General features: G+C 45.4%; 1 protein-coding gene across 2 annotated transcripts in view; it reads right to left on the bottom strand.

The window, feature by feature from the left end:
- The window catches only part of KSR2 (kinase suppressor of ras 2), a 1,474,574-nt gene that overhangs the window by 1,161,495 nt on the left and 289,989 nt on the right, over positions 1–23,090 (bottom strand). The gene's annotated exons all lie outside the window — the stretch shown is intronic.

Consider the following 23,090-nt stretch of genomic DNA (forward strand, 5'->3'; position numbering starts at 1 on the left):
ATCAGAATGCTGTGTGAGATGGTGTCGAAGGCTGCGGATAGGTCTAGTAATATTAAAATGGCTGATTGTTTGGCATCCAGTGCCAACCTGATGTTATCGACTGTTTCAAGTAGGGCTGTTTCGGTGCTATGGAATGCCCTAAAGCCAGACTGGGAAGGATCTAGAATTTTGTTGGACTCAAGGTGTTTAATGAGCTGAGTATTAATTAGGGATTCCATGACCTTGCCAAACAGCGGAAGCAGCGAAATGGGCCTGTAATTCATAGGAAGGGACGGATCGGCAGAGGGCTTCTTCAGGATAGGTCTGACGATGGCTTCTTTCCAGTGTGAGGGGACCGTTGAGTGAGCAAGTGAAAGATTAAAAATTTTAGTTAAGTGAGGTACCAAGATGGGCGCAATTTTAGATAGGAGGAGAGAAGAGGCTGGATCAGCAGGGGAGCCTGACTTGATTCTGTTCAGGGTGTTAGCGACTTCTTCATCCGTAAATAAGTGGAATTGGCTAAGGGTTGTGATGGGAACCGGCAAGGATATATTGACGGGTGAATCAGGTGAGGAAGTAGAAACATTGGGGTTAGTGAATGATTTGTAAATATCGTTTATTTTATTGTAGAAAAAAGACGAAAGGGTGTTAGCCCATTCCCGGGACTCATTTGTGACAGGTTGACAGGTTAAGGGGTTGGAGAACTCTTTGACTATTTACTATTTTAGTTACAGCAGGAGGGAGTGGGAGGCCATGCTGATGCTAGCTCATCCTTCTCCCATCTGATTGCAGTCAAGCAGCCTTATTACCCCCTCTTCTGCCAGATATTAAAGGCATTCAGTGTGGGCTGCCTATGGGCTCGGCACGGAGTCCCACTCTTAACAGCTATGTGGCTCCTCTTGTATCCACCATAGACCATTTTGGCTTTACATTCTTTTCATACGCTGATTATACCAAATTGGTTTTAACACTGGCGGGCACCATGCTCTCTTCTCAATTTCAGTTTAGGCACTGTATGTCATTTGTTTCCCACGGGATAAAGCAGAATTATTTAGGACTCAATTCCTTGAAAAAAGAAAATCTGGTATTTTGTGCCATCTTTATCTGTAATACCACTTGGAGGATAGACCCTCGTCCAGTTTCCTCAGCCAGGGTTTGAGAGATAGCTGCTATTACTAGTTTTATTGTTTCAAGAGCATATCTCCAAAACTGTATACAACTGCTACTCTCATTTATTTTGAAGTTAAAGTTTGGGTTTTAAAGACAATACTTCCATTTATTCATAGTGACTATCATAAAAGGGTAGTTCAAACCACAATTGTAACCAGGCTCAACTCAGTATTTTGTGCATATCCAAAAAGCTTATCCATCTTCTATATATCATGCCAAATTCATTAGCCTATCTGCCTCTTGGTATCAGAAAGTACTGCCTTATATCCCCTACCCTCTGGAATCTTCATTGGCTCATTTAGGAAAGCACTGTGGCCCAGATTCACGAAGCCCTTGCATTGCCATTGCATCATGCAAGAAGGTGTGAGTCGACGCAAGGGCTGCAGTGAGATTTTCTAAACCACACCAAGCCACGAAAGGCCGTCTCTACCTTGCATTACTCAGCAATGGGAAAGCGCTCCATGGGCGGAGCGTGGCTGTTCCCACGCAGCCACCCTTGGATTTTGGTTCAGCCCAGATTTTCTAAGACAAGTACACCTGGGAAAACGTCAAAATGGTACGTCTTACCTACAGAGGTGTAATGAGGAGAAATATCTTTATTTCTCCTTGTTATGTCCTCTTTCCACATGTGCTGCATCCTGCAGCACACATACAAAGAGGAAGATGCCTCTCGGGATTATTTTGTGCAGGAAGGTGTCCCTTCCTCCACAGAAATATTCCTGCCTGTAAAGCAGGCACACTTGTACCGTGGTGCAAGGGTGTCTGCATTGATGATAGGGTGCACTTAGTATGCCAGCGCAGAAAGAGAACATAAGTGTACATATTTTAGGGCATATGGCACATTTCTCCTCTAGCCATTTGGCACACTGCAGCGCAACAAGTTGTCTTGCTGCATTGGGTTACGTCATATCTTTGTAAATCTGCCCCTGTATTTTTAAAGCCCTTTGCATCAGTTATAGGGCTCCCCACTCCATAGGTCAAAGCTACATTCAGCCAAAAAGGCAAGAATTTGGCGAATGCTGTACTATACAGGTACTATGCTGTACCAGGTCTAAACTGGGGTGGCATGGTGACCAAATGAATGAAGGATTTAACCCAGATCTCTTGACTGGGGGTGAATGTTTTGATTTGTTCAGCATTCCGTCCATCAATTGCGTGTCTTTTTCTTTCTCACCCTAAGTGCGCCGGGTATGCCCAGACGTGGGTCCCGGGCTCACTGTGCCACTGGAATCAAGCTATCCTGGCTGAAGAGGGGTGGAACCCCGAAACCGATCCTAGGATGCTTGTTTCAGGTCCAGGGAGGACCTGGCTTGGCAGTTTGGGCTGGACTGTTCCCATGAGGCACAGGGGCAAGACTGATTTGCATATGGCCAGGTCTAAACTGGGGTGGCATGGTGAGCAAAAGAATGATGGATTTAACCCAGATCTCTTGACTGGGGGTGAATGTTTTGATTTGTTCTGCATTCCGTCCATCAATTGTCTGTCTTGTACTATACAAAAGGCATAATGTGGAACACCAGCCGAAATGGTTCGCAAAAAATTACCTTTTTTTAAAGTTAAAATTAAATTTATTTACGAAAAATATTATACATATAATAACAATGAATAACATAATAATGACAGAACTAAACTCTAGAACCACTGTCTTCTCTGAACAAAGGAAATCATTCCACGCAGATTTTGTTTTATAAAGAGCTAAAACTAATAAAAACTCAGAGCGACACCTTTGCGTTACGCTACCGCCATCCTGTGTGTTATTTAGGAATTACAGTTGCTTCCTAAATTAGACTCTTGCACAAGTCCATTTATTATTAGAAAACAATATTTCATATTGGGCTTTAACAAAATTCTTAATATGCCTTAACAACAGAATAGTTTGGCAAATACTTGTATTTACAATTTATTTACCAGATGTTTTTGTATAGCACGATTCTAGCAACCATGGCAACAGAACTATACGTGAAACAAGAACTATACTGGCCTTGAGGGAACAATTCGGCAGTTCCAGATCAATCAGGGGTTGTTAGCCTCGGATTGCAACAAGAGGTGCTTTAAGGTACCTTAATACTGGACCAAACACTCAGCACAAAGTGCACTACTTACCAATCGTCCAACAGTGTAGTAAAGTCGGGCAGCCCAAGCTTATTCAGGAAGGTGGTTTGGAGTAGAGACTCAGAACTCAAGTAAATAGCATACAATAATATAACACTGTTCAGTAACTGCTGTCACTTGAAATGGAAAAGTACAGCACACGTAGATCAATACTACACATAGAAAGGTTGAGGGCAACAATGGTCAATACAGTTATCACTGGGAACTCGATATTTCTCTGTGGTTACTTTCAGATTCTTTGAGGTTTCTTTAAAGCATTTATGCCTCAACCCAGTCTCCTTTTATTTTCTCCCTAAGGCAGTAGCAAAAAAAAAATATTGGAACGATAAGCTATGGTTGCGTCTTAATCACTAATCTATCTGCCACGGTCAGAGCCGGCTTTAGCGCTGGTGGCGCCCTGTGCAACAATGTTTGTATTTTTTTATTTTTTATTGTTTGTGTCAATATGCTCTGAGTTCAAGAAGGGAGTATTCCAACCACCTCAAGTGGCCAAAGTAGTTGTTAGGGGCCCGGTCACTCCACAAGGGAGAGAGTGATATCAAATATCTCCGGGGCCACACCTTCGGCCTCTTGGGTGGCGTCACGCCCCTAATCTTGATTCTACTGTTAGACCATTCCTTTCCTCCTTTTTGGAGTTGATGGCGCCTGTCAAAGGCCTCCTTTCAGAGCATATTCTTAATCATCGGACCAAGAAAACAAATACCAGAAAAAAGAAGAAGAAACAACGAAAATACCAGAGATCAGTAAAGAGAAAAACAATAAACCAACAGGGGGCCAGGTTCTAATGGCTTATGTGTGATTCTACGAAGAGCCTGTCTCCACCCACTTATCCCAGATTTCCAAAAATTAGGTTTTCTATTCTGTTTACCAGTTTGATCTATAGAGGATACCCTCTGAATGGAATGAATCTATTCTTCTTCCGTAGGGGAACAAGGTAGAATCCATTTAATACATAGCTCTCTACGAGCCAGCAAAATCAGGGTAAAGATGAGTGTGATGTGCCTTTTTGTTAAAGGACAGCCGTCTATTTTATTTCAAGCCCCATAATATCTGAAAAGGTCTTACCCACCTTCTGCCAATAAGGGTATTTTACAGGACAGCTCCAGAACATATGGACCTCGTTTGCCTTATCTTCTCCACATTTTGGACACTTCTTGATCTCTCGGCTCCCCATTTTCAATATTTTCTGAGGTGTCCAGTAGGCTTTGTGTACTGTGAAGAGGTGATTCTTTGTTAAAGGTGCAGCATTCACATACGACCATAAGAAAGACAGATACTTGCCCTGTTTTCTCAAGGTCTTCGTCCGGCAGGTCCTTCTTCCAAATCTCAGTAAATGAGGCCTGCATCTCTTCTCCATTCTAAACTAGTAACCAGTTCCACTCTGCCACTTCTTTCGATTTTGTTTGGCGTGAGCATATCTTTGATGCCAAGTCCGAGTTCTCTTCTAGCTCTTTACCTATAGATTTTGCCCAGCTTGACAACTGATAATATTTAAACTTTGAAACCGAGTTCTAACATATCGCCGAGAAATGAGGCCAAGAGATAAGTTACGCGTCGACAATCAATTGCCCCCATGTGGTGATGCCGCAAGCACGAAGCAGAGCAGCAAGGGCATCTTCTAAACACGGCGGTGTGCCTGGGGAGTCCCAGATCGGTGCAGCATCATTGTAATACGGGATTTTTAGAAGGCGTCTCACCTGAGATCAGAGCTTCGTGGCGGTTACCAAAATCTTCAATTTGACCTTTTAAAAATATTTTGGATGGCCAAATTTTAAAAGGAACCACCCTGCTTGTTGAATAAACTCGGTTGTAAGGGATTTGTAAAGTGGAGAAAAAGTTGAACTTTCCATCAACAATTGTCGGAAATGTTTTCATTGGAAGGCACAGAAATACAGATATAAATCGGGAGTTGCTATGCCTCCATAAGCTTTTTCCTTTCTAAGTTTTTTTAAAGCTATTCGTGGAATTTTGTTTCCCCACATAAAGCTTGAAAAAAGCCCCTGCACTTTCTTAAACCAAATTTTTGGGAAGTCTAAACGGATAGTACTAAATAAAAAAGTATATTTTGGCAAAATTGACATTTTTTATAAATTTGACTTACCCAAGAAGGAAAGTGTAAGCGCCCCCCATGATTGTAATTGTGAACTGACTTTCTTTGTTACTTTTTCAAAGTTGAACAAGGCTATTTTGTCAATATTTGAACTATCTGGATACCAAGATATTTACTTTCCTTCTTTGTATAAATGCTCCTGAAGTTGGTATTCCAATTCATTAATTCTGTTTTTTGTTGATTGATAAGGTATCCAGAAACCTTTCCTAAACTCTCTATCTCGGACCATATCTCTGGAAATGATCTTTCTAAATTGTCGGTGTATATTATAAGATCATCCGCGTATAGGCAGATTTTCTTCTCCCATCCAGTACATCTGAAGGTAGTAATGTTCTGGCAAGCTCTCAATTTACACGTAAGGGGTTCAATATAGATATTGAAAAGTAAGGGAGAAAGGGGGCAGCCCTGTCTGGTCCCCCTTTCTATTTGTATTGATCTAGTTAATTTCCCGTTTATGAAGATTTTAGCGGATGGATTTTTGTAAATGGCTTTGATAGCCGTCAAAAAAGTTTCACCTAGGTTAAAGCGTTGAATTATTTTAAACAGGAAAGACCAGTTGACCCGATCGGCAGCTTTAGCAGCATCGAATGTCATTACTGCTAAAGGGGTCTTGTAAGTCTGAGCCATATCTATCGCACCAATTAAATTGTGTATGAATTCACTGAGTTGACTCCCTTTCATAAACCCTTTCTGGTCTGGGTGTATTAATGGGCCTATTTCCTTATCTAGGCGTTTAGTGATGATCTGCGTATATATTTTATAGTCGTGGTTCAAAAGTGAGATAGGCCTGTAGGAATCACAGAGTCTTGGATTTGTATTTGGTTTTAACGGAATTGTTATGGTGGCTTCTTCCCATGACACGGGGGGGCTATGATCTTCTATCAAGAATGAGTTAAACAATTGAAAAACAAAGGATGCAAGTTCTTCTTTTAAAATAATGTAAATCTCGTTAGGGATGGAGTCAGGGCCAGCGGCTTTCCCTTTTTTAAGGGAACTAATAGTTTGAATAACTTCCTCCACCGATATGGGGCGGTTTATTTGCTCCTTTACATTACAATGAAGTGAGGGGAGAGCTAATTCTAAGAGGAATTCTTCCATACGGTCTTCATCAAGTCTCGTCTCATCTGTATACAAGTTTTAAAAAAATTTAACAGAGGCCTTCTCAATTTCAGAGTCATCCGTGATAATATTACCGGTATTTAAGCATCGGAGATCCTTTATTCAATTTCTTGTCTGATCAACTTTTGTTTTCCAAGCAAGAAGCTTGCTACAAACCTCCCCATATTCGTGATCAGCTAGCTGGCTGGCATCCCACTTTTTTTTAACTATTATTTCTAGGAAGTCAGCGAGCTTATGTTTCGCGGTTACTAGTTCTCTTAAAATATTAGGGTCAATGCTGTCAATCAACCTAATGGCACTAATAGCACTGAGACAAATAGCTCCTCACAGAGTAGTAGTTCAGCAGAAGAGCTAGGGTCATCAAGGATATTAAGTACAGCGTGTAGTACAGGGGCCCTCACCTCCACGGAGGGGTTACTAACTACCCTTCTTACAGAAATAAGAGATAAATTCACTGTCTCTGAAAATAACCAACTGAAAATACAAACAGTCTGCGAGACATTAGAAACGAAAATGAATGCCATTTCAGAAAGAGTAGGGGCTATGGAGTTAGCTATGGAGGACCTCACGAGACAAGTAGATAAAAATGCATGTGAAATTCAGACGTTAAAAGGCGGCGATAAAGTCTTAAGGGAGAAATTGGAAATTTTAGAGAACAATGCAAGGAGGAATAACATCAGGCTCCTGAATATACCTTAAGACGCGGAGGGAGGGAGGGGATATACGATCTTTTATAATCAACCTCCTTATAGAATTACACCCTGATATTGACAAACAGCTTCTTGAGGATGACATACGAGTGCATCGGGATCCCTTCTCTAAAAGACCTTGGAAGAAAAATCCAAGAAGGATCCTAGTTAATTTTAAGTCTTATGTGCTTAAAGAAAAGATTTTGGCAGGAGGGTTAAAAGCAGGGGTGTACAAGAAAGCTGGATGGTCATTTAACGTCAGATCAGACATGTCACACATCACTCAGGACAAACAATGGGAGCTGGGGAAATCTATGAAGGAACTAAGAAATTTGGGCGCTACAGCAAACCTACGATTCCCCGCCTCTCTAAAAGTGATGCGGAATAATAACATTTTTAATTTTAAGGATCCCGAAGAGGCAAACACCCTGATAAACCAGATAAAGAGTACATCCAAATGAGAATCAATGGATTTAAGCCTGGTTAGAGATAGAGTCCGAAAACCAGAGGTATTCAATTTTAACTCTAGTAGTATTAAGGGAGGGTTCCCCAGGGGATATAAAATGCTAAATTTAAATTATTTTTTATGCACAGGGTGGGGGAGCAAGTGGGAAAAAAGAAAAAAAGTCCTCATTTATAAACAACATTCAAAGGGTCTTATGTAATCTTTGGCCTTCTCTCTTAGATGTTAATAATCTTGGTGATTTCTACGTTTTCCGGGTTAGTCATGGCTAAAAATGAAAAATCGAAAACCATGAGAACCATGTCCTGGAATGGTAATAGTTTAAGGGTTCCCTCCAGAAGAAAGAGAATATTAGAATATTTAAGACTATCTGACTGCAATGTTTTCTTTATTCAAGAATCTCATTTGCTCAAAGAAGAGTGGACAGCGGTTTAAAACAGCAAAAATGGATTGAACATTGTATCTGTGCAACCCAATCCTGTCCAGTGAAAGGGGTCGCCATTTTAATTAGAAAAACTGCCCAAGCTATGCTAGGTGAATGCACGGTCAACCCCTTAGGAAGGTGAACAATTGCTAGAGTTAAAATCAACGGCACATGGTTGACTTTTGTAGGTTACTATGGGCCGAATTTAGATGATCCAGCCACTTTATATACTCTACTTTTTCAACTAACCAAAATAAATGACCGTATTATATTAGGGGGTGATTTTAATTTGGTTTTAGACCAGAGTCATGACTCTACCTCGCGTAGAGTAGTAGTAAACACACAAAAAATGAGAGTTGCCTTGAGGCAAATAATGTCGGACATTGGGCTTGTAGATATATGGACAGAGCTAGCCCATAAGATAAGGACATTTGGTGGGAAATTCACATTCTATAACAAAAAGTGCGGCCATCGTTCCAGAATTGATTTTTCTTAGTCGACGTTGTTACAAGTAGAAATACCATCACTGTTAGCCATGTCCCGGAGCATATGTCAGATCACTCTGCAGTAATCTTAGAATTAGCAACAATGTTTGCATGTTTGTTGGTGTCCCCCACGGACTCCCTCACTACCACCCTTTAACAGTGTCCCCCCAAAACGTCAAGTCTCCGTAACCACTCTCTCCAAGATGTATTTAGTTATACTGCGCCACCTATACCAGTGTAGGGTGTCAGAGGACTTTATATCACACACACATTCCACAGAGACAATTAATCATATGTGTAAATCAGTGTATAGGAAATGTTACAAAAGCCAGAAGACTGCAAGGTAAGTCACATGTCATCCATACTGGTAGACAGTATAGTTTAAGAGTGCTTGGTCTGGCAAAGCCCAGACTCAGAATTTAAAACATAACCCCATGGTTGGGGGTTACATTTAATAATAAGGATTTTCTTTACTGAAATGAACCCTTTTTGAAACATTAGAATAATGAAAGACGAGGAAAAAAAATCATAATGCTCTAATCTATATCCTGCAGTTTGCATGCAGATCTTTGATGACAGTTATTAGCTCACTGTTCTATGTTAGAATTTTAACAAAAGCACTGACCTATTTAAACTATAAGGGCTTTGTGATCTGCATTGTACACATTCTTTCCAGCAGGCATATTAACCCTCTGTGCTACCATAAAATGAATTAAAACTTCCAATAGACTAAACTCCTCTCTCTGGGAAGAACATTAGTCACTGGAATTATCTTGACATGTTTATTGTTGTATGAAAATAGCCGGAGGCCAGCATTGCAGCATCAGGTGCTTTTTACCTCCAAACACAGCGCCCCCTGGACCTGCACCGGTCCCACCGCCCCAGAGCCGGCCCTTGCCACGGTGTCAGTCAAACGTTACTAAGCGGTTCTCGTAACCCTGCATGCACTAGTACTTTAAGTGTGTGGTTTTGCAATCATCTCCCACATAGTTATGTCATCCATGGCTGGGGTGCCGTATTTGCCCAGGAGTGAGACCGTCGCACTGGCTAGAACGTGACAGCGCATGACATGGTGTAAGCCCTGCTGTATGCTGTGATGTCCTTCCGGAGGTGCGGTGCTTTGCTTCCAGGGCAAGGCAGGAGAGGCAACATGGGAACAGGTAACAGAGGCCACCTTTGCTCTTGCTGGACGGGAGGAGAGAAATCCTCCTACCAGGTTTTCTTCTGGCCCAAAGCTCAAATGCGCCCCCCAAACACCAGAGCCCTCAACAGTCACAGTAGCGATCAGGTGGAGACTGGAACCATTGAAGAGTGGGCATCAGGGCCGTCGCTAGGCATGGGCAGTGTGGGCAGCTGCCCAGGGCCCCGCGCTCAGCTCAATAACATGGGGCCCAGCTTTCACACTTTCACTGTCAACTCAACTACTCACCCAGGCCCCCCTCCCGAACTCGATCACATTGCTAATCAGGCCCGTTTCTAGCGGGTGGGCCGGGTGGGCCAGGCCCACCCAAACAGGAGCCTTGGCCCTCGCAGTGAGGGCTTGAAGGCAGGCGCGCAAAGCCATTTGGCTCCAAGTGCTTCAACCCCCTGTCGTGTGTGTCAGCCCAGGCTGAGACCGCTTCCTGGGCGCGCACATACACAGACAGTTTTTGAGATTATCACAGCCGCACCGGAGTACTTCACAGGTCTTTAAAAGACCATTTACATGTTAATGAGGCTTTGTTTATTTTTTCACCCCTTCATCTCCACATGGCGAAAGGGACAAATCCTTTCTTTGACAAAGGTAACCTTTGCCTACTGCCCTGCTGCGTGGATATTTCTTTTTCTATGCAGTGCAGGAGAGAAGAAGTTTGTTTATTCCTATTCACCTTTCCTGACCCCTGCAGCAGCTTATCACATCAGGTTGGGACACAAAGTTTGACTAATGGAGTAGGTAAGAGAATGTGTTACTATTTGTTTTTCTTTTTAAAATCTGCACAGGCCCAGCAGGACACATACTTTGTGTGTGCTTCATTTAAACAGTTGTTATCATTATCATGGCCGATGCAGGACAACAATAAGACAAAATGCCCAGATAACTCTGGTGATTAATGATCCTGCTGGAGAGCAGTCATTTGTCTGTTAGTAGTTTTTAAATGCAGATGAACTGTATTTTATGTGGAAGCTCAGTGGGTTACTGCCTTTGTCACAGAGATTCTTGTGTTACGTGCAGTTCAGAAGTTACAATCCTAACATAGGACATTGACCAATGAACTGTCATCAAAGAGCTGCATACTAACATGAATGGTATAGTTAGAACTTCGCTTTTTGTTTTGTGATATAGTTAGAACCTCCTCAGTCTTTCATTATTCTAATGTTGCTAAAATGAGTATGTTTGGGCAGATATACATTTTGTCAGTAAAGCTGACTCCCATGGAATACTCTTTAAATCCTAAGGGTGTGTTTCCCAGACCAAACCCTCTTAAAATGCCCACCAGTATGGATGACATGTGATTCATACACCTTGTAATCCTCATTGGCTTATGTGACATTCCCTCTAGACTGATTTATATACTTGTATGATTCATTGTCTCTGTATAATATGTGCGTGGTGTAAAGTACTGACACACACTACACTGATATGAGTTGCGCTATACAACAAATGAAATGCATGAGAGAGGGGCTACGTAAAGATGAGGGGCACTGTTGGGAGGGTGGCAGTGAGGGAATCTGTGTAAAAGGTCATGAGGTGGAGGGGGAAGCTAGGGAGAGACGAGGGGCACTAGTGGAGGGTGGTAGTGAGGGAGTCTGATGAGGAGGTCATGAGGGGGAGGGGCTACAGAGAGATGAGGGGCACTGGTGGAGGATGGCAGTGAGGGAATCCAAGGAGGAGGTGACGAGGGGGAGGGGCTATGGTGAGATGAGGGGCAATTGTGGTGTGTTTCAGTGAGGGAATCCGAGGAGGAGGTCAATAGGGGGGTCCATGGAGGGATGAGGGGCACTGTTGGAAGGTGGTAGAAAGGTGTTTACGGAGAAAGAGATATTGGTGTGGCGCCAAAAAAGACTTTCGCATCAGTGCTAAAACCGGCGCTGTCATGGCCTTTCTGTTTTTGTTTATTTAATTAGCAGTCGGGTCATAAGGAATACTGTGGAACATACTTTAAAGTGCATGCTAATTATATTTACTACTATATTCAATGTTTTAAGTTTGAAGGTGATTTTACTAATGTTTTTACCGGGAAAAATGAAAGTGGAGCCCGATAATGCCTGATATGGGGCCCACGGTCAGCTGTGAGATAAGGTGCACTGGAGAGGAGTAGTGGATAATCAAGCCTGTAAGGGAGGGCGTTGCAGAGTCCGGGGTCAGGTGGAGGTAGTAATGAAGAGGGATTCTCCCTGAAGGCTCGCACAGAGGGATTCCAAGAAGTGTCAGTTGCCTGATACTCCCACCTCAGAAACCTCCTCTTCCCATCAAAGGAACATTACATAGAAAAAACACTTTTTGAGAGTGATAATATTTAGAAAGAGATTTGAAAAAGAGTGTGTTTTACTGGACCTTGTAAGACTAAGAAGAGATAAAGGAGGGCCCTGAAGCAGGCCTGCCTAGACATATATGCGACAAATCGAGCCCGAAGTGGCCCACCCAAATGCACCCTTGGCCCACCCAAAAAAAAAATCCTGGAGCCGGGCCTGTTGCTAATGTATTTGTGAGCAAGGTGTCTTGAACTCGCTGGTCAGGGTATGGTGGTATTCCTGGGTGTGAAAGGTGGGGGGGAGGGTAAACAAGGGGTAGAGGACGTGAGGGCAGCAAAGTCAGCAATTATGTCGGCCCTCAGGGACAAGGGCGTGCCGGCACCTGTGTTTAAAACCTGCGGCGAAGAACTTGTCTGCCCTTTGTGTATTCCACTTTCCAGGCGACAGAAGCCTCTTTTGTTTCCATGAGGAGCCGGACATTAACGGGTAAAGAGAGACTGATGAGGGGAGGAGGGAGCATTCCGCTCAGACTGGCACAGTAGGGCAGTGTTTAGAAAAGTGTTTCCCTACTGCTTTGAGGCACAGAGGAGGTGGTCCTTTTCCCCTGGGCCTCGAAGCACTGAATCAGGCTGCAAAGTTAGGTGTGGGGTCCCTTTCACTGGAACTTGAGCCATTATCTAGTGCAGCTCTCCATCAGGCTGCAAGGTCCAGACGTGGGGCCCCGTTGCAGGGCTTTGTAGCCATTATGTTGTGCTGGGAGGCCAGGGGGGCCTTTCCTGGGCCTCACAGCGCTTTACTGCTAGATCATTAAATTTTATTTCCTAGAGAGACTAGCATGCTTGCTTCCCAGCCTAGGCCACCGGTGATAAACTTAGAGGGCTAGGGCTGTCTAGTAAATGCAGCTAAGTGCGTAAAAATTGATTACGACCCAGTTTCCCCCGCAGGGAGCTCCGTGGCCCCTCGTATCGCGAATGAAGCAGATTGACTGCTTTGTGACACACTTTGAGTCCCTCACTAATGTCCAAGCAGCTGTGAATTTCTTGTCCATGTAATTGCTTGTAGGGAATTTCATAGATACTGTTTTGACAGCCCATGATTGTGCTGCACCTGGGTCTTGTTTAACAGGGCAGGGATGGTGGGGTGTGGTGGAAGGCAGAAGGGAAGTACTGTAGCTAGACAATGCTTTGACACATAATCGTTCGGTACACCTCCAATTGGTCCCACTCTAATCCACGCCAATCCACCCCACCTCACCTCACCCTACCCCACACCAATCCGCCCCACTTAAACCAATTCACCCTAGACCAATCCAAACCACCCCACTGCACCACGTTCTAAACCTCCCACCCCACATCCCAATCTGCCACACTTCAATAGGTCCCAATACAATCCAAAACAATCTGCCCACTCCAATCTCCGCACTCCAATCCAAAACAATTTACCCCACTCTATTCTGCCCCACACCAATCCAAAACAATCTGCCCTACTCCATCTAAAACAATCTGCCACACTCCAATCCGCCACAATCCAATCCGCCACACTGCAATACCCAACACTCCATCTCAATTCACCCCACTCCTTTCCACCACAATCAACTCCAATTCACCCCACCACACACCAATTTAATCCACCCCAAACCAGCCCAATCCATACGACCCACTCCATTCCAATCCTCGTCACCTCACCTCAATGCATCCCAATCCATACCACTCCCTCCCCAATCCATACCACTCCATTCCAATCCACCTCACTCCAATCCCCCCCAAGTCTGCCCCACAACAATCTGCCCCCTCCACTCCAAAACAATCTCACCCACTCAATCCAAAACAATTTGCTCCACCCCAATCTAAAACAATCTGTCCCACTCCAACCGAAAATAATCTGCCCCACTCCAATCTGCCCAGCTCCAACCCAAAATAATTTGCACCACTCAATCCTAAACAATGTGCCCCACCCCAATCCAAAACAATCTGACCCACTCAATCCAAAACAATTTGCCCCACCCCAATCCAAAACAATCTGCCCCACTTCAATCCAAAACAATCTGTCCCACTCCAATCTGCCCTGCTCTGACCCAAAACCAAGTGCCCCACTCAATCCACAACAATTTGCCCCATTACAATCCAAAACAATCTGCCCCACTCTAATCTAAAACAGTCTGCCCACTCCAACCCAAAACAATATGCCCCATTCCAATCCAAAACCATGTGCTCCATTCCAATCAGCCCAACTCCAATCCAAAACAATCTTCCCCACTCCAATCTGCCCCACTCCTGTCTGCCCACTCCAATCCAAAACAATCCGCCCCACTCCATTCAACCCCACTCCAATCCACTTCACCGCACCTCACCCCTATCCAATCTACCTCACTCCAATCCAATCCACCCCACTTCAATCCAATCCACCCAAATTGAATCAACCCCACTCTAATCCAAACCTCTGAAGTCCAATCCAACCCACCCCAATTCAATCCAAGCCACCTCACCCCAGTCCACCTCACCCCACCCCAATCCAATTCACCTCATTCAAATCCACCCCACCCAATCCAATCCACCCCACTGCATTTCAATCTACTCTACTCCAATCCACCCCAACCCACCCCAATCCAATTCACCCCAATCCAATTCACCCCAATCCAATTCATCCCAATCCATTCCACCCCACCACATTCCACCCCACTCTATTCCTCCCCCTCCACTCCAGTCCACCCCACTCCTGTTCACTCCAATCCACCCCACCCACCCACCCCAATCCAGTCCTCCCTCCACATTTTAATCCACCCACTCCAGTCTAATCCACCACATTCAGTCCACCCCACTCCAATCCACCGCACTCCAGTTCAATCCACTCCACTTTACTCCAATCCACCCAACTCTACCCCAATCCAATCCGACCACCCCACTTAGACCAATCCCTCCAGCCCCCCAAACTCCAATCCACCCCACCCCAAAAAAATCTAATACACCTTACTCCAATCCACCTCACCCCATTTCAATCCATCCCACTCCAGTCCACCCCACCCACCCACCCAGTCCACCTCACTCCACTCACTCCAACTCTCTCTATCCCAAATCAACCCAATCCACCCCAATCCATTCCACCCACTACCTCAGTCCACCCAACCCACTCCACCCGATTCCACCCCACTCCAATCTACGACACTCCACTCTACGACTCTGCACTTGATTACACTGCACTCTACGACACTCTCTGTCACTGAACCACTGAACTGTACTCCCCTCTTCTCAACTGAATGACACTCTACACCCCCTATTCCACTCTACAGCTCCAACAAATCAAGTCTATGACACTCTACTCCTACCACTCCACTCAAGCACACTCCATGACACTAACTTTTAACCATGGTGAACAGCAGCCACACTGGTGTACAACATGGCAACTCAACATTGTCAAGGCCATTATTTCTGATAGGCGACACCTATTGGCTTTGCCAATGCTTGTCAATGGTGATGTTATTCTGAGATTTTGCCTATAATATTTAGCATGAAAAGAGGCACACAACACATTACATATTAACGCAGTGGTGCAATGCACAATACCCATGTGGTGGTGTGACAAAGGTATTTTTAACTTACATTTGAATTATCAAAGTACGGGGATTATTTTGTGCAGGGATGTGTCCCTTCATCCACAGAAATATTCCTGCCTGTAAAGCAGGCACACTTGTACCGTGGTGCAAGGGTGTCTGCATTGATGATAGGCTGCACTTAGTATGCCACCGCAGAAAGAGAACATAAGTGTACATATTTTAGGGCATATGGCGCATTTCTGCTCTAGCCATTTGGCAATTTGGCACACTGCAGCGCAACAAGTTGTCTTGCTGCCTTGGGTTGCGTCATATCTTTGTAAATCTGCCCCTGTATTTTTAAAGCCCTTTGCATCAATTATCCGGCTCCCCTCTCCACAGGTCAAAGCTACATTCAGCCAAAAGGGCAAGGATTTGGCGAATGCTGTAACATACAAAAGGCATAATGTGGAATACCAGCCGAAATGGTTCGCAAATAATTTCCTCTTTTTAAGTAAAAATTAAGTTTATTTACGAGAAACATTATGCATATAATAACAACGAATAACATAATAATGACAGAAGTAAACTCTAGAACCACTGTCTTCTCTGAACAAAGGAAATCATTCCACGCAGATTTTGTGTTTTTAAAGAGCTGAAACTAATACAAACTCAGAGCGACAACTTTGCGTTACGCTACCGCCATCCTGTGTGTCATTTAGGAATTACGGTTGCTTCCTAAATTAGACTTGCACAAGACCATTTATTATTAGAAAAAAATATTTCATATTGGGCTTTAACAAAATTCTTAATATGCCGTAACAAAATAGTTTGGCAAATACTTGTATTTACCAGATGTTTTTCTATAGCACGATTCTAGCAACCATGGCAACAGAACTATACGTAAAAAACAAGAACTATACTGACCTTGAGGGAACAGTTTGGCAATCCCAGACCAATCGGGGGTTGTTCGCCTCGGATTGCAACAAGAGGTGCTTTAAGGTACCTTAATACTGGACCAAGCACTCAGCACAAAGTACACCACTTACCAGTCGTCCAACAGGGTAGTGGTTTGGAGAAGAGACTCAGAACTCAAGTAAATAGCATACAATAATATAACACTGTTCAGTAAGTGCTTTCACTTGAAATGGAAAAGTACAGCACACGTAGATCAATACTACACATAGAAAGGTTGAGGGCAACAATGGTAAATACAGTTATCACTGGGAACTCGATATTTCTCTGCGGTTACTTTCAGATTGTTTGAGGTTTCTTTAAAGCATTTATGCCACAACCCAGTCTCCTTCTATTTTCTCCCTAAGGCAGTAGCAAAAAAAAAGGTTGGAACGATAAACTATGGTTGCGTCTTAATCACTAATCTAGCTGCCACGGTCTGGTGGCGCCCTGTGCAGCAATGTTTGTATGTTTGTTGGCGCTCCCCACAGACTCCCTCACTACCACCCTTTATCAGTGCCCCCTCAAGTCTCCATAACCACTCTCTCCAAGATGTATTTCGTTATATAGCGCCACCTATACCAGTGTAGGGTGTCAGAGGACTTTATATCACACACACATTACACAGAGACAATTAATCATATGTGTAAATCAGTGTATAGGAAATGTCACATAAGCCAGAAGACTGCAAGGTGAGTCACATGTCATCCATACTGGTTGACAGTATAGTTTAAGAATGCTTGGTCTAACAAAGCCCAGACTCAGAATTTAAAACATAACCCCATGGTTGGGGGTTACATTTAATAATAAGGATTTTTTTCACTGAAATGAACCCTTTTTGAAACATTAGAATAATGAAAGACGAGGAGAAAATCATAATGCTCTAATCTATATCTTGCAATTTGCATGCAGCTCTTTGATGACAGTTATTAGCTCACTGTTCCATGTTAGAATTTTTACAAAAGCATTGACCTGTATGCACTTTGTGATCTGCATTGTACACATTCTTTCCAGCAGGCATATTAACCCTCTGTGCTTCCTTAAAATGAATGAAAACTTCCAATAGACTAAACTCCTTCTCTCTCTGGGAAGAACATTAGTCACTGGAGTTATCTTGCCATTTTTATTGTTGTATGAAAATTGCCGGAGGCCAGCATTGCAGCATCAGGTGCTTTTTACTTCCAAACGCAGCGCCCCCTGGAAGAGTCAGCACCCGATGCGGTGGCACCGGTCGCACCACCCTAGAGCCGGCCGGGCCACAGTGTCAGTCAAACGTTACTAAGCGGTTCTCACAACTCTGCATGTACTAGTACTTTTAAGTGTGTGGTTTGAAGTCATCTCCCACATAGTTATGTCATCCATGGCTGGGATGCTGTATTTGCCCAGGAGTGAGACCGTCGCACTGGCTAGAACGTGACAGCGCATGAAATGGTGCAAGCCCTGCTGTATGCTGTGATGTCCTTACAGAGGTGCGGTGCTTTGCTTCCAGGGCAAGTCAGGAGAGGCAACATGGTGTAGGAGAGTAGGATCTGCTTCTTATGGTTACCCCCACGTTTTGCTGATGTTTCTCTGTTTTTCGACTTTAGTCTGGCTGGGACCCTGCTATCCAGGGCCCCAGCCTAGCTGCTTCCTCTCTAAATTGGTTGAATGTACTTTAGGTACACGACAGAATGTATTCTGGGGTACCCCTATAAGTCCCTAGTATATGGTATACTATGTACCCAGGGCATACGTACCCAGGAGGCCTCTAAGAGGCTGCAGCATGTATTATGCCACCCCTGGGAGACCCTTTAAAATGACTCAACAGGTCTGCTACAGCAGCCTGTGTAAGGTGGTGTATGCACCCCTTACTTAGATATAGGTTCCCTATATCTAACCATATCACTGCACATATAAACCTATTAGTCACCCCTATGGCAGGCCTTATCAATCCTGAAGGCAGGGTGCTGGGTTTTATGTGAGATGGTGCCCATGTATGAGCACAGCCCCTCTGCAGCCTTCGGAACCTTTATTCCGGGGTGGTTCGTGATGCAGCCAAACCATATACTCCTAAGTGCATTATAACCTCGCGGTAAATGCTAACTTTGGAATGCCTGCATGGAAACATGTTGTGTTTGGTGTCAAACACCTTGGAATCATACCTCCACACCAGTAACTGGTGTGGGAGGTATGATTCCACCCTACTAGAGGGAGAAACATGACTTCATTGGTACACCCGGTACCAGATTCACAGACCCTGGCATCACAAAATGGATGCTGCCAGCCACATACACGAGTCTGCCCTCCTGCTGCTGGACGAAACTCCAGCAGGGGAGGCCTGGACAATAGGTTTCCTGTCACAGGGAGGTGTGACCACCTCCCAGACAGGCTTTAGTGTATTGGGGCTGGGTGGGTGCACTCCAAGAGGGCTTTGATGTCTGCACTGGGGGCACATTTGGTGTCCCTGTGCATAGTCCGCTCTAACCGGTTGCAGGGGCTACCAGCCCCTGCTCTGGCATGAAACTGGACAAAGGATATGGGTGTAGCCACCCCTCTGTCCTGACCCTCCCATAGGTGGGTCCCCAGAGTTTGTCCCACCCCTTCCTTGGCTATAAAGTTGGAACCCCTGGCTACTGGACTTTAGATTTACCTGGACGAAACTCTGCTACACAATCCCAGATCTTCTACTATCTACACGACGTTGGATGACCGAAGAATCTCCCTTGGAGTAAAGGAGTTACTCCCCTGAAAGGCAGGCACCAAACACGCATCTGTCCAGTTTGAGACTACGCAGCTCCTGAAGGACTCCGAAGACTTTGCAACACAGGAGGTGGGTTTCTAATCTCCCCGAGGCCGATCCATGCTCTCAGCAATCCTGAGATCCAAAGCCCTCGTGGGGACCGTGTAACCCGAACCCCTGGACACCGTGCACATTTGTAGCAGCATATGCTTCTTGGCATCCCTGAGGCTGCGCTTTGGGCTACTTGTAGTCCAGACCCAGAGCAGTGATTCCACTGAAGATTACTGGCCTACACTCCTCGAGTGACCCGTGGGCTGGTATTTAGTGATTCCTCTCGAGGTCCCTTCGCGATCTCTTGTCCATCGACTTGTGGGTCCCTGAGAAGGGTACTTTGGCTTTCAATGGGCTTACCTGGTTGCTCCAGACGTGCCCTTCTTGGGGAGTCCACAGGACCTAGCTGGGGAGTCCACAGGACCTAGCTGGTCCACACCGAAGCTGTTTTACTCTCACCGCGTGGGTTGCCATTGCCAAGGCTTGTTGGTCTCCAATCCGGACACCGACCCCCCAGCACTCAACATCCTTTGTGGGACAGCTCGCCTGCAGACTGTGGTTGTTGTTGACGCCTCCTGGTCCCCGTGGCAGCGGAGTCAAGCTTCACCTCATTGCACCTGAAACACCCGACATAGGTGGGTATTCGTCTGTCGTGCCCCTGGTCACTGGCAAGTGATCCAGACTCTGTCCCCTCTGCTATCAGGTTCTTCACATCTTCTATCCAGGGTTGGATCACATCGGACACTTTTCCTTTCCACGGCAGCAGCACTTTGCAGCAACTCTCCATTGAAGACAGCGAAGACTCCCGACACCATTTGACACCTATGCACCCGGCTTCACTGGGTTAGGTAACACGAGTACCCCAGTGCTCACGTGGGTGCTGGCCTTAGAACCTTCTAAGTCTAAAAGGGCGTGCTCCAAGTCCTCTCCTAAGTGTCCTTAAGCTTTAAAATTCCAACTGCGACTTTCCCATAGGATTGTACGGAGCTCGCGGCTGTGCTCTCACACTGCACGCGTCCCCCGTGGGTCCCCTGTGTCACTACCTTGGGTAGTTCCTTGGGGTCCCAACAATTCTACATGCTCTAGGCCAGGGGTACTCATAGTACGGCCCGCGGGCCGCCAGCGGCCCGGCAAGCCTTCCTTGGCTGCCCGCGGACCTTGCCGACATCATATGCCTTTGGGGGCCGGGCGGTTCTTTTAAATTACATTCACTTGTTAATGAGGCTTTGTTGTACTTCACCTCTTCTTAGCGCCCCTGCATCTCCACTCTGATTAAGTGGAGATGCAGGGGCACTAAGAAGAGGTGAAATACAACAAAGCCTCATTAACAAGTGAATGGTCTTTAAAAGACCCGTGAAGTACTTGGGTGCGGCGGCTGTGTGCGAGAAAGTTTGTGAGTACCCCTGGTCTAAAGCCTCGCGTCTCTTGATTAGAGAGGTTCGTGCACCGGCTGCGTAGGTGCCTGCTGACAGAAGAGTCTGCAGCCTCTGCCTACGACACAAGACTGTGTGAGGTCCACTAATAGTGCTACAAAAAGGGCAGGGACGCACTCAGCCAACAACGGGTGATGCGTAGTGAATGAGTGACTTTGAGTGCTTTATGCAACATCCGTCAGAGGCTTCTAAGCACTGCGTCACGCCGGGATTCTGACGTTGAAATGGAAGGGTGGTTTGAAAAGGCAACGGAGTGCGGAGGGGCCTGGGGGGGTTGAAAACACAACGGAGAGCGGGAGGGGGTGGGTCAAAACACACCAGAAGGGCGGGGCTGAAGAAGCCGTACTGTGGACCCTACATCTGTGAAAACACTGCAGACGTTTTGTTTCTGATAGAAAATCAGAGAGCAGGAGAGATTGCTCAGTGACTGTAGTTAGGTAACCCAGGAATATTTTGTAACGTGTTTACAACAGAGGCAGGTCTCATCTTTCTTGATGGAATGTTATAATTTTTTACTTTGGCAACTTGGAAAGACTAATCATATGCAGGAGAACGCATTCCTGTTTCCACTTGATATGCACGTTACATAAACAGAGGGAGGGAGACGGAGTGAGAGGGAGACAGAGAGGGAGAGGGAGGGAGAGGGAGGTAGGGAGACAGAGAGAGAGGGAGACACAGAGTGAGTGAGACAGAGTGAGTGAGACAGAGTGAGTGAGACAGAGTGGGAGGGAGACAGAGAGAAAGGGAGACAAACAGAGTGATGGAGACAGAGGGAGAGAGAGAGAGATAGAGAGAGAGAGAGAGATAGAGAGAGGGAGGGAGACGGAGAGAGAGAGGGAGAGTGATAGAGAGAAGGAGAGAGAGAGAGAGAGAGGGTGGGAGACAGAGGGAGGGTGGGAGACAGAGGGAGGGAGGGAGACAGAGAGAGGGAGGGAGACAGAGCGATAGATAGATAGATAGATAGATAGATAGATAGATAGATAGATAGATAGATAGATAGATAGATAGATAGATAGATAGATAGATAGATAGATAGATAGATAGATAGATAGATAGATAGATAGATAGATAGATAGATAGATAGATAGATAGATAGATAGATAGAGATAGATAGATAGATAATGTGTGAATGCCTGGTCTGGTGGCTCAGTGGACGAAGGCATCCGCTGCAGGGGCCTGTGCTCAACCTCATGGTCATAGTTTTTTTTTTGGTCTAGCCCCGCCCCCTCCCCCACTGGCCCCGCCCCCACCGGTGCGGCCCTCAGCCAGAAACCACACTGTAAATTTGGCCCCAGAGAGAAAGTTTGTGAGTACCCCTGCGTCATGGTTCTTATACCACTTTCTTAATATATGGTTTGGTCTCCCCCTGGGGCCCATTGTATATTGTGCTATTTACTGTTGTTTTAGAACTGTAATATTGTGCGCCTTGCTCTCTAATCTCATAAAGAGGTTAGTAGAGAGTGTTTAGTAATAAATACATATATTTTATATATATATACCTTATGTGGTTCTCCTTTCATTTGGTCATTCAAGACGTTAGTATCTGTTAAACCAAGCTGCTTTACATTCCTTCGAGACTTAGCCTGAAGGCTGCTCTCCATAGCTACCACTAGAATAGCTTTCAATAAAGGTTGTCTTAAACCTAATCATCAATAACGGTTGTTTGGGCTGGTGCAAGGTGCCCACTATAACTAGTGGACAGCATATACCAGGCCAACTTCTCACACATGGGAACAGGATACAGAGGCCACCTTTGCTCCTGCTGGACGGAAGGAGAGAAATCCTCCTACCAGGTTTTCTTCTGGCACAAAGCTCAAATGCGCCTCCAAATACCAGAGCCCTCCACAGTCACAGTAGCAATCAGGCGGAGACTGGAATCATTGAAGTGGGAGCATCAGGGCTGGTGCTAGGCATGGGCAGTGTGGGCAGCTGCCCAGGGTCCCGCGCTCAGCTCAATAACATGGGGCCCCGCTTTCACACTTTCACTGTCAACTCACCTACTCCCCCAGGCCCCCTCCCGAACTCGATCACATTGCTAATGTATTTGTGAGCAAGGTGTCTTGATCTCACTGGTCAGGGTATGGTGGTATTCCTGGGTGTGAAAGGTGAGGGGTAAACAAGGGGTAGAGGACGGAAGAGAAGCACAGTCAGCAATTATGTCGGCTCTCAGGGACAAGGTTGGGGCTGCACCTGTGTTTAAAACTTGTGGCGCAGAACGTGTCTGCCCTTTGTGTATTCCACTTTCCAGGCGACAGAAGCCTCTTTTGTTTCCATGAGGAGCCGGACATTAACGGGTAAAGAGAGACTGGTGAGGGGAGCAGGGAGCATCCCGCTCAGACTGGCACAGTAGGGCAGTGTTTAGAAAAGTGTTTCCCTACTGCTTTGAGGCACAGAGGAGGTGGT

Source organism: Triturus cristatus, chromosome 11, assembly GCF_964204655.1.
Source record: "Triturus cristatus chromosome 11, aTriCri1.1, whole genome shotgun sequence".
Taxonomy (NCBI): domain Eukaryota; kingdom Metazoa; phylum Chordata; class Amphibia; order Caudata; family Salamandridae; genus Triturus; species Triturus cristatus.